Genomic DNA, 12,270 nt, shown 5'->3' with positions numbered 1-12,270 from the left:
GAGCAAACAATTTACAGCAGTCATTGCAGAAAATGTTAAGCAAATGGCTAAATAATGCTATCTTGGAACAATACTTTCTATAATCAAGCCCTGATAAGGCATTCAAATATCTATCATGGAAGGAACATGGAAGGACTGCCTGACACAATCAGAAGTCCATTTCAGCAACATCTTATGTCAAACTAAAAGGTCTGGAAGCAGGTTGTAACTGTTTAGCCAAATTTAGTTGAAATTCATTTTCATCCATTCCAGATCAACTTGTGAAACGCTGACTGGTAAAAAGGGCATTTGGCTTCTAAGATTAGCACTTTGAATGCCAGAATATGTTTTATTATAGCATTTATGTATTTTTATAGCATATTATGAGCAGTGGATGTACAGAGTTCATAATTAATGCTCATGCAGATGGAATAAATTGGAGTAAAACACTCCCCAAATCAATAGTTTAAAATAAGAATCTGACAAAGCTGTTTGGTTGTTCATGAACAGCCTTATTTTTAAATATACAACTGAGTTGACTGACATTGTCAGTCTCCAATCATTAGCATAATTTTTGACAATTAGAAGATTATTGTGTACTGCTAATTATAATAAGCATTAGTTAGAGAATCACTAAGGATGATGTAAAAAACAGAATCAAAACAATGGCTGATTTTCAGTATATTTGTTTGTTCTAACTCTCTCGCAGCTTCTCGTTGTCATTGTTTCAAAAAGTTTCAGTATAGAAAACAGAGATTCTCATCTAACTGAAGCCCATATTGATTTGATATATCAAATGACATAAATCAATAGCTTCACTATGTTTAAAAATGAATATATATATATATATATATATATATATATATATATATATATATATATATATATATATATATATTCCTGACAAGTGTAGTTAAACCTTTATTTTCACCACTGTGGACTGAAAGGAAAGGTATCTGGTATTGGAGGCTTAACTGCTTCACTCAATAACTCATTAAAATTCCACAGGGCTTGGAGAAGCTGAGAAGTATTGACATTTTTCCTGAATCATAATAAACTAGAAGGTCAAAGTGTCCAAGTGGCATGAAAATTACAGTCCCTAAGTGGCATATCTGAATATCCTTTATTCGCTTTACTAATTGTTCAATGTGCCCCTGAAACAATATTCATGGAAATGCTAATAGTAACCTATATACAATCTGACTTGCCAAGGTCGCTTCCAATTACAGGATATACAATGCTTAAACGCATTGTTCAGTACTGAATACAGAAGCCCTTCAGAAGAAAATGAGCACAGCATTAATCATCAAATTCATTATTACATTTAAAAAAAGAATTGAAATTTTCTTCTGAAGGTTTTTTTTTTTAAAAATAAAGAATCAGCACATGCATTCAAGCTGGTTTCTGGACTAATATAGACTGGGAAGCTTTAAACTATCTTCCTGGAGAGGGGAGGGTGAGACAAGTCTGCTTGCCAAATCTCTCCATAAGCCTCCCAAAAATATGTGTGCAGGAGGAATTGTATGATTCATCAAAATATTTTGGTCATTGCTTAATGACAAGAAACGAATGTCATTGCTTAATGAAAAAAAAAGGGAATATTTAAAAGCAGCAACAGATTAGGGAGTTAACCTTTAGGGTGTAACTTTTAAAAGAAGCTACAACTTCACAGCAAAGATCTACCTACAATCTATAGGTAGACCTCAATTTACCGCTACAATTGAGCCCAAAATTTATGTTGCTAAGCAAGACAGTTGTTAAGTGAATTTCACCCCATTTAATGACCTTTCTTGCCACAGTTGTTAAATGAATCATTTCAGTTGTTGAATTAGTAACATGGTTGTTAAGTGAATCCAGCTTCCCCACTGGTTTTGCTTGTCAGAAGGTTGCAAAAAGTGATAACATGACCCCTGGACACTGCAACCATCCTAAATACATGCCAGTTGTCAAGCTTCCAAATTCTGATCATATGACCACAGGGTGTAACAGTTGTGTGAAAAACAGTCATAAGTCACTTTTTTCAGTGACATTCTAACTTCAAACAGTCACTAAACAAACGGTTGTGAATCAGGGACTACCTGTACTTTATTTATTTGAATCCCACCTTTATTATTTTTACAAATAACTCAAGGCAGAAAACCTATCCAACACATCTTCCCCCTACTATTTTCCCCACAACAATCTTGGGAGGTGAATTGGGCTGAGAGAGTGTGACTGGCTCAAAATCACCCAGCTGATTTTCATGGCTTAAAAAGGGACTTGAACTCACAATATCCTAATTTCTAGCCTGGAGCCTTAACTACTAGACCAAACTGGCTAGTTGGAAAACAAATGTAGCATTGCTAATCTAATCCCAATGCCATATTAATATGTATCATCATGCTGAAAATTAATGATAGAATAAAAGACCAAAAAAAGATGCCAGTCCATATTGCAAAATATCTGAACTATAATATAATCATCCAGCAAACAAATGCTTTGGTAGGAACTTTAGTCCATCTCATCCTTTCCATTCTTTTAAGAGTGGCCTTGCTTGCCCAGAAACCTTGGTAATGCAGGTGAAAATATCCACATTTGAACATTTTGCATAAACTTACTGCATTTTTCCCATGTCAAAAAATGTCAAACTCACCTACAACATTCAAAAACAGCACCTGCAGGTGATGAGAGTTAAAGAAAGATAAGAAGCTGGGGTGTTGGAAGACTTCCAAATCTTTTCTAATCCCCAGAATTAAGTGTTTGTTATGGGACTGTCCAGAAATAACTTTTTATTACCGTGGAGAAATCTGCATAGTTACATCATGTTCATCATTTTAAAAATAATGAAGAAATAATGGCATCCTTTACATTTCTCTAGTCCGGGACTAGAAATACCCATTAAAGTATTAGTTAGATGAAGTAGACTATGGGCAAAAAACATTTGGCAGTAAACTAACTTCAATAAAGCACTAGTCTGTTTATTGTACCAAGGTGCTTTTTCCAAAAGGTATCTGGACTTTCCGGGTTTTTTACTTTGAAATTGTTTCATTTCTCATCCAAGAAGCTTCAGCTCAGTTCTAACATCAGTTCTCAAATTCTGGGGGACTCTGGGAGGTGAACTCCACACATCTTAAAGTTGCTAAGGTTGAGAAACACTATTTTAAACTATTACAACACAGCAGCCAAAAGTTTCCCTAAACCTTTTTTGCCACCCAACTCTAATCCAGAGTGCTCTTGTTCTGAGCATCATTATAGTAATTCTACAATGGATATGATATGTCTACAGAAATCCATACTTCTGGAACTTTGTTAGCAGACAGGCAGCAAGCCTAACTTAATCATTTATGATCCACATACTTTGCTGTAAACTCAAAATAAACTCAAAGTAACATATTCTAGAGGAAACATTTGCTATCCTCATTTGCTATCCTATTTGGAGTTAAGTAACTTTACTTTCAGCTCCTACCTGGGACCAATGATTTAGAGAGATTTTGGAAAGTCAGTTTGGTGTATTCATTTAGAAACCAAGAGACTGAGTTCTGGTTCTTCCTTAGGCAAGAAAACCAGCTGAGTATTGTGGTCCCCCAGCAGCCTGCGGAGCTGGCAACGGAGTCAGACAGAGATGAGGTTGAGGAAGAGTGTGGGCCAGTCCTGGAGGCTGGGGAAGGCCCAGATGAGGGCTCTGTGTTGGAGGCTGAGGTGGGGCCAGGGCTATTGGGGAGTGATAAACTGACAGTAGTGAGGCAGAGAAACAGGAGGAGTCTATTCCTAATGCACGCATGAGAAGAGCTACCAGAAGGCAAGAGCAGCTCAAGCAAAGAGGACAACTCAGGGGTAGGGCCAAGAGATGATTGGCCCCTCCCATAAGAGTCTTCAAATCATATATTGTTTGTTTTTTCTCTTTTCCAAGCTATCTTAGAATTTTACTTCTCTTATCTGATGTCAACCTCTGTCAGTGTTTAGTTGACTGCTTTCTACTTCTCTTAGGCTTATTACAATTCTAGTTATCCCTCAACCACTTCTGTATTCATACTGACAAGGAGTGGGAAATGAGATGGCTGTTTCTCCAACAGATCAGCTGTTTCTCCAACAGATCAGCAAAAAAGTGAACATAAATTTAATGTAAATATGTGTTACTGATGCCCATTTACTAGTTACTAGAGTGTTGAGATTTTAAGCAGGAAAATAAATCCCAGCGAGGGAAAGGATGATGGGAGGAAATCATCTGGGTGTCTCTTTGGGCCACCATTTTGGCCTTAGATATAAGCATGTTCAAGTCATGGTATCTTCTAGTTTTTCTTCTTTCTTCTGAAATAAGACTAGGATTGAACAGCTGTTCAGGCACAGAACAAATTCAGAGATCCATACCTCGTGATATATCTATATATAAAAAAATAGCTTTGGTTTTGAGATGTTATTCGGGCAATAAGAATTATTTTAGCTGTGTCTCACAACAAGGAGGTCCTGTTACAAGAAGCTTCAGAAGAGGATTTTCAAAAGCATTCTTAATTAGTGAAGTGGTGAGCAATAGCTCTCAACTAACTTTTGACCTCAGTCTTCTACTCTATTAGGTAAAGTGTCTTAGAAGCCCTGCTGTCCCAGGTGATGCCTCTTTATAGCAGAATGCATCCCTTTAAAGCCACAGTGCCTCCTGAAGTACACTTGAATACTTAAAAAGAGATGAGTAGGCTTATCAGCCAAAGCACAAAAGTGATCTGTCTATCAGTTCACTTCTCAGCCTCTGAGACAATGAAAAAATCCAGGATGTCCTTCACTAATTAAACAAGCCTCTCATCAATTTTTCTCTCTTGTTATTAAAACCGAATGAATTTCCCACTCCTGCAAGGATTATAAAAAACAGTAATGGAAAAGGTAATCAAGTGGAACTAGTAGCTAACTGCTTGGAGGATTTATGAGCCCACCACAGTGTATGAAAAAGATATAATTTGTTTAATTTATTAGTCATAAGGAAAGCAATTTTCTAGGGTTAAAAATGGATCATCTTACAAAACAAGCCACTTTTTAACACTAATTAAATTTAGGAAGTGTGGCCCAAGATAGGAGCTTCTCTGTTATATTATAGAAAGGAACTTTTGCCTCCCTCATCAAGTACAATTAAATATTTGTTTTCAAATTAATGCTGTTAAGAATATCTGGATTTCAGTAACAAGTATGTTTTGCATAAATTCAATTGGCCTGAGCCAGCCCAAATGAAAGCCATAATTTGTTCTAATTGCTTTCTATGGGAACATAAAGAATATGCTTAGTTTCTGATGATTTCTTTCCCTTATAGCACAACTTCCTATATCTAAGATGCCTACATTAGCAAAAAGCCATTTGTTAAATCTAGAAATAACAGATTTCTCTGGTGAGATGGGCAGCATATAAGTTAACTAAATAAATTTATATGCTCCAGTGACTAATTTTTTTTTTTTTAAAAAAATCTGAACAATTGGTTAGAAGGCTGCTTTGCAGGCACCGCTTCAAAACTGTACTTCATTTGATTATCCAAGAGATAGATAAGATTTACACATCTGTACTGAGTAACAACTAACACAGAAGCCTCTTGATAGCCATCATGAAAATGAATTAAAAAGACAGCACCAACATCACTTAGGAAAAGCATCCCCCGAAGTTTTATTCAAATAGTAACTTAAGTAGCTAATCTAACATAAAGAATGGTGAGAGTCTTGCCAATAAAACTGGAGGGAGGCCACGTTGTTCTTGGAAATGAAGATTGGAAAGCTCCCGTTTGACAATATATTTTCAGTAAGAACAGGCTGACGTATCCTTCTTGGAAAGGTGAAGAGAAGGCAACTGGGAACACCAATCTTCTCTAAACCAGTGTGCATTACATCATTAATTATAGGAAAGCTTCTCATGCATGCATTACATATTAATTACTCGTAAAGAGTAATTACTGATAAAGTAAATTTAAATATCTTGCATGTCTCCCCTTGTATTCAGCGTGTATAATTTACTTTGCTTATAAGGATAACAAACCAGTGATTCTGACAAGGGAGCTTTCTTCTCCCGTTTCCTTTGCAATGCATATTTACAATTGTTCCTCAGGTAAAATGATGCTTTGGAGCACTATAAATTTAGTCATATGCAAATTTAACTTGCTTCTTTTCAAGGAGCAAACCAAAGTATGCCTTTTTGTCATTGCCATAGGAAAAGAAAGACATAATTTCTGAGAAGTGCCTCAGGTCTAACATTAGAGGCAACTCATGCTAATACATCACAATTATGATACAAATGGAACAAAAAATAATAATCCAGGATGACTCTTTTTTGCAACAATAACATACCAATTTAGAAGGAGAATACATCCACACCAAATGCAATTCTTGCTTTATACTAGGCAAATTTACAAAGTATTCGCCACCAGTAAATGGTATTGCACTTCTGTATAGCTCAACCAGATTTTAGTTTAAAACGTACAGCCTAGTCTTTCAGGTGGTAAGGAAATCTGGAAGTCACATGCATTTTTATGGCATATTACCTACATCCAGGCATATTACCTACATTGGATACAGAAAAGGATAGCAACATGTCCCTTCATAAGTGAGATGGGCACTCTCTAAATTTGATATATAAATTAAATAAAATTATACAGGAAAGTGATAATAGGAATCTCAGAGGGGAACTATAGCATGTTATCTGCTTTGTTTAAAATTTAAGAATAGTCTGGGAATTGAAATAGGGAAAGAAGATATTTAGAACCAGGGTACATTACATGAGGAACTAAGAACCTTTCAGCTATAATTTATAGAATTATGCTCACAAATCTTAGGATGATACACAAAATGCTTAGAGAGATATACAGACTGCCTAGATCAGATATTTTCAAACTTTTTGAACTGATGGGAATATGCTCACTGTTGAAAGTTGACATCGGGGTGGGACAGACAGCAACAACAACTGGAATGAAGTTTTTGGGAAACATGGAGTAGGAAAACTAAACAGTAATGGTCTTCTGCTTCTGGGCAAATGTACTGAGCACAACTTGTGCATCACAAATACAATGATCAGACTTGCAAACCAGTACAAAACAACATAGATGCATTCCAGGTATAAACACTGGCACCTACTTGACTATGTCAAACTACATCAGCACAACCTTAGAGATGTCCCCATCACCCAGCCCATGTCAAGTGCTGAATGCTGGTCTGATTACAGGCTGGTCCAGTTGTTCGTCAACCTGCATGTACTGCAAGCAGCCAAGGACTCTCAGAACATCATTCAACATTGGCACACTGAAAGACTGAGGCCAACATTTTCAAGATGTACATTTTTTCAAGATGTACATTTTTAAGATGAAAAACATGTGGTCTAGTTTTCCACTTGTAGGAACCTGTTCTGAAAAGTGGATGCAGTTTAAAGATACCATCATGCAGCCTGCAAACAACTGTACTTGGACTGAAAACTCAGATGCCCCAGGGCCGATTTAATGAAAGCCAGAAGAACATTTTAGCAAGTCTCCAGGCCAAGAGCAAGTCCTATACAGACCGGCAAAATGATCCATACTGTCTTAAAGAACGACAAGTTTAATATCTGCAATCTAAAGTACAGGCAGAATTGCAAGTAATACAAGACAAATGACATCAGAGAATGTTGAGCAGATGGAGTACTATGCTGTCATGTATGCTATCAAAGACTTCTTTGGTGCCATAAAGACAGATTAAGGTCCTTCTAAATTAGGATGCTCTCTCCCTTGCTGTCACCTTATGGGGGAAATTTCATCAAAGATCAGGAAAGACTAAAAAACATCTGGGCTGAACACTTTTCCACTCTATAGGCCATGCAGAATTGACCTTGATGTCACAGAGCATATTCCTCAGCTATAAGTCTTGGATATCCTAGACTTGCCTCCCTCTACTGATGAGACCAAGAAAGCAATATTTCAGATGAGCTCAAAGCAACTGGCAGGATTGCACTACATCCATTGCTTAGGTTCGGGCATTTCAAAGTATCTTAGAAGACATGTGGGTCACAGAGGAGATGCCCGGTGACTTCTGTAATGGTTTTCTCCACCATGGCTCTCTATAAAAATAAGGGAAACAAATCAGATTGCGGAAACTATAGGGATATTTCACTGCTGTCCATTGTAGGCAAGATCTTTTGCCTGCATTCTTCTGAACAGACTTGTCATTGTCTCAGAAAGTAACCTCCCAGAGGAGCAGTGTGACTTTCATCCAGAGTGGAGTACAGCAGACGTGGTATCTGCCATGGGACAAATCAAGGAAAAGTACATAAAAATCAGGACAAACATCTTTACTCTGTCTTCCTTGACCTGACAAATGGGTTTGACATTGTACACAGGGAAGCTCTCTGGACCATCCTGTGACATTATGAATGCCCCAGGAAATTTGTGAAGATGATTCATCTACTGCACAATGGAATGACAGGACAGGACCTTTACAATGGCGATACATCAAAGCTGCACGTGCCATTTCCAGTGGGGTGGAGCAGACCTGTTCAATCTGTTTTTTGCTTACATCTTGTCATATGCTGTTCAGGGTCTGAAGAAAGGAACGTACATCAGATACCAATTGGGCTTGTCTTTGTTTGACCTTTGCCACTTGAATGCACAGATAAACTGCCCCCATATAGACATTCAAGAAACCTTCTTTCTGATGACTGTGCATCCTGACACACAAAGATAATGATCTACAGTTGATGCTTAACAAATTCTCAGATGCCGCTATGCTCTTTGGCCTGACTATTAGCCTGAACAAGACTGAAGTACTTTACCAATCCATGCCAAATACTATCCTCATAGAACCAAACATCATTATTGATGACAGCCGGCTGACAAATATAAACAGTTTCAAATAGTTGGGAGGTATTGGGAGCAATGGGATTTTGGACCAAGAAACAGAGTCCAGGGTCAGAAGGACAGACAGATTCTAGGATGACTGCAAACAACATCTGTATCTACACAAAGCTGAAAACCTATAGAGCTATGGTTAACCCTTCTCTCCTACATGGATGTGAATCAGTGGTGGGTTTTACTTACCTCTACTACCAGTTCACTCACTTCTGCGCATGTACAGAATGTATTTAATGACTTCTGGGTGGGTGGGTGGAGCCTCCTGCCACCATTACTACCGGTTCTCCTGAACCGGTGTGAACTGGGAGCAACCCATCACTGATGTGAGTCCTGGACTCTGTACTGATGACACATCAAACAACTAGAAAAATGTCACATGCGCCCTCTCTGTTCCATCTTTGGCATTTTGTTGGCAGGACCATGTCTCCAACATGGATGTCCTGGATTGCATGAAATCTATCAGCATTGAGTCTCTGAGTTTCACAGCCCAGATGCAGTAGGTGGGACACGTAATCAGAATGGCCACCTTACGCCTTCCCAATTACTTCCAGATATAGTGGAGACTGGGAAGAGAACTTGAGATTGTCCATGTAAACACTAAAAAAGACACTCTGAAGGAAATCCTATGCCACTGTAACATCCAAAAAGGATGGTAGAAGCTGTGGCTGCTGACAGAACCCCCTGGCAAACTGTGTACTCTGAAGTGTCCACTGAATTTGAAGACAGGCACTGACAAAAGCTGACAAAAAAAACCATGAGTGGCATCATAGAAGGATACCAACAATTACTTCCAGTTCCTCCATTGTGCCACTCTTTTTGCTTCCAGACTAAAACTGTCCACAGATGAGCTGCACAGCAGTGTATCTTCTTTGAACTCAAAGGACTATCTATCTATCTATCTATCTATCTATCTATCTATCTATCTATCTATCTATCCTCACAAATTTGAGGATTGTACAAAAAAAATGCATATGTGTTTTTTCTGCACTGCCTAGATCAAGAATTTCCAAAGTTTTTGAACCAATGGGTACATCTACAATGTTAAAAGAAAGTTATCATTTATAATATAGCCATTGTGATAACTGATACTGGCATAAACCATGCATTTTTACACACACACACACACACACAAACCCTGCTAAAACTAAAAAAAAATTCTTAAGAACTAAAATAAAAAATAAAGGTAATATCTGAATTCCAAGCTGCAGAAGCTTTGTTCCCTGGTAGATTCCATAGTTAGTTTATTCACAGAACCTATATGGATGCCTATCTCACATGATGATCCAGAGTGGCTCACAACAACAGAACAGAATAAAAACAGAAAAGCCCTAATTCTCAGCAGGCAAATGGTTGAGCCTCAAAGACAAATAACTCAGCCAAGAAATTGAATACAAGGCAAGGGTAAAGTGTGAGATCCAAATATCAATCACATACGGACCTTCTCAGAGGACACAATATGTTTTTATAGAGGGCAAACAGGTGAAGCTCAGAAAAATCTACCCTGACTTCAAAATTTCAGCATAGGCATAAGTAAAATATCAAAAGTATTCAAGGGTTCAATACACATGCACGCTCACTACTTTCATCTCACCCACTAGCATTCTGCCAGACTTCCAATATGCTGTCTACTTTTTTCTCAGCTTCAACACAGCTTCAAAATTAAGTGCCACCTGCCATTTTTATTTTCGAAGTGTATCTGGAAGAGAACCTCTTGAGATATCTCTGAGATCATCATAAGCAGAAAACAGATAGAAAACAGTGACATATTCTCTCATACTGTGAAGAAACCTGAACTGATATTTGGAAGTATGCTGTCCTCAACCCATGGTAACAGTGACTTGTCCAGCCGACATCAAGCCTATCCTCTTAAATAGACTTAATAGGACTAGAATTTATTTAATACTCTTTTTAAAGCCATCCAGGTCAGTGACCATTATCATATCTTGTGGCAATGAATGTTAGTATAAATTAATTATGTACTGTCTGACATTTGTCTATTAAAACTATGCTTTCAGTCAGGTTCACTGCTTATGCCTGGTCCTAATACTGTCAACTTTCTTCATGTCATGTATGATTTTACAACCTCAGTAAAATCTTTGCACATATGGAGGATGTTAGAGTGCCCTGATCTTTTTGGTTGCTGTGTTCTGTATTTTCGCAGATCTGATAAAATTCTTTTTCAAATACAGGAACCAGAGCTAGACACAATACTTCACTTATAGGCAAACTATAATGGCATTATATGATGACAGCTTAATTTTTAATTCCTTCCTAATTTATTTTTTTTTTCAAACATTTTTTGCAATCTCCTATCTTTAAACAAACTCTGGGTAGCACCCAGTAAAAAAAAAACAAAAAAAAAACCATATAAGATCATTTTAAAACTCTATAAAGCTCAATTGAATGAAACATCAAAAACAACAAACCCTGGCATCCATCAGTTCTAATGTGTGATCATGTAATTTTCTCCCAACACTTGGGGGAGGGGAGACCCAAATCTTTAAAGCCTTATTGAAGGCTTAAAGGATGGAAGCCTGCCAAACTTCAGGGGGCAAGGTGTTCCATAGGGCAGGGTCTACCATGGAAAAGGCTGGCTTCCTAGCTCTCATCAGATAATAATTAAGAGAAAGGGGATTGGAAGCATGTCCAATTCTATGACCTGGTAGGATAGACAGAAGTCCTTAGGAAAAGGTGTTCCTGCAAACACCTTGGCCCATATAGGGTTTTAAAGGTGATGACCAGCACCTTGAATTGCACTTGCAAACTGGAAGTCAATGTATCTCATGTAACAGAAATTTTACATGGGCAAAACTAGGGTCCTCTCCTTACTGTGCATGTTGCTGCATTCTGGACCAGTTGAAGTTTCCAGGTGGTCTTCAAGAGCAGCCCCATGTAGAATGCATTGCAGTAATCCAGATGGAGATGACATCATGACTGACCATGAGTAAGTCCTCTGGTCCAGGAAAGGGTGCAATTGGCATATGAGACAAATCTGTGCAATGCCTCCAACCCCCGAGCCATAGCTGCCACCTGCTTCTTGAGCAGGAACCATGAGCCTAGGAGCATTGGAAGTCACAGCCCCAAGGGCCTATCCACTTGCTCAAAAACAGCTAGCTTGAGCTCCTCCCAGATAACTAGGCTCAGATGCTTCTTCGTCACCTCCAATAGATTTGCCCAGCCAGGCTCCAACTCTGAAGAAAGTTGAGTGACTTTATCTGACAGATGTCAAAAATATTCCTCACAGCAACCCTACAAATGTTCCCCAGTTCCTTCTTACTCAGGAGACCCCTAATTACACAAAACAGGCCTGCCAGTTGGCTACCTACAATAGGGGTGTAGACATAAATATGCTTTGCTGCCCTTATTGCCACAAGGTTGAGGTTAATGTAGGCTCTTACCTGTGTCACTCAGTTCACTCTTTGTATTCCTCCAGTGGCTCTCTAAGCGTCTCTTACATTGCTTCATCTTTTTTTTTT

General features: G+C 38.2%; 1 protein-coding gene across 1 annotated transcript in view; it reads right to left on the bottom strand.

Moving 5' to 3' along the window:
* FSTL4 (follistatin like 4) overlaps nt 1-12,270 on the bottom strand; it is a 491,346-nt gene that overhangs the window by 331,041 nt on the left and 148,035 nt on the right. The window lies entirely within an intron of this gene.

The sequence above is a fragment of the Ahaetulla prasina genome, chromosome 2, assembly GCF_028640845.1.
Source record: "Ahaetulla prasina isolate Xishuangbanna chromosome 2, ASM2864084v1, whole genome shotgun sequence".
Taxonomy (NCBI): domain Eukaryota; kingdom Metazoa; phylum Chordata; class Lepidosauria; order Squamata; family Colubridae; genus Ahaetulla; species Ahaetulla prasina.
The sequence above is the reverse complement of the archived record's forward strand: the minus strand, read 5'-3'. Positions and strand labels throughout refer to the sequence as shown.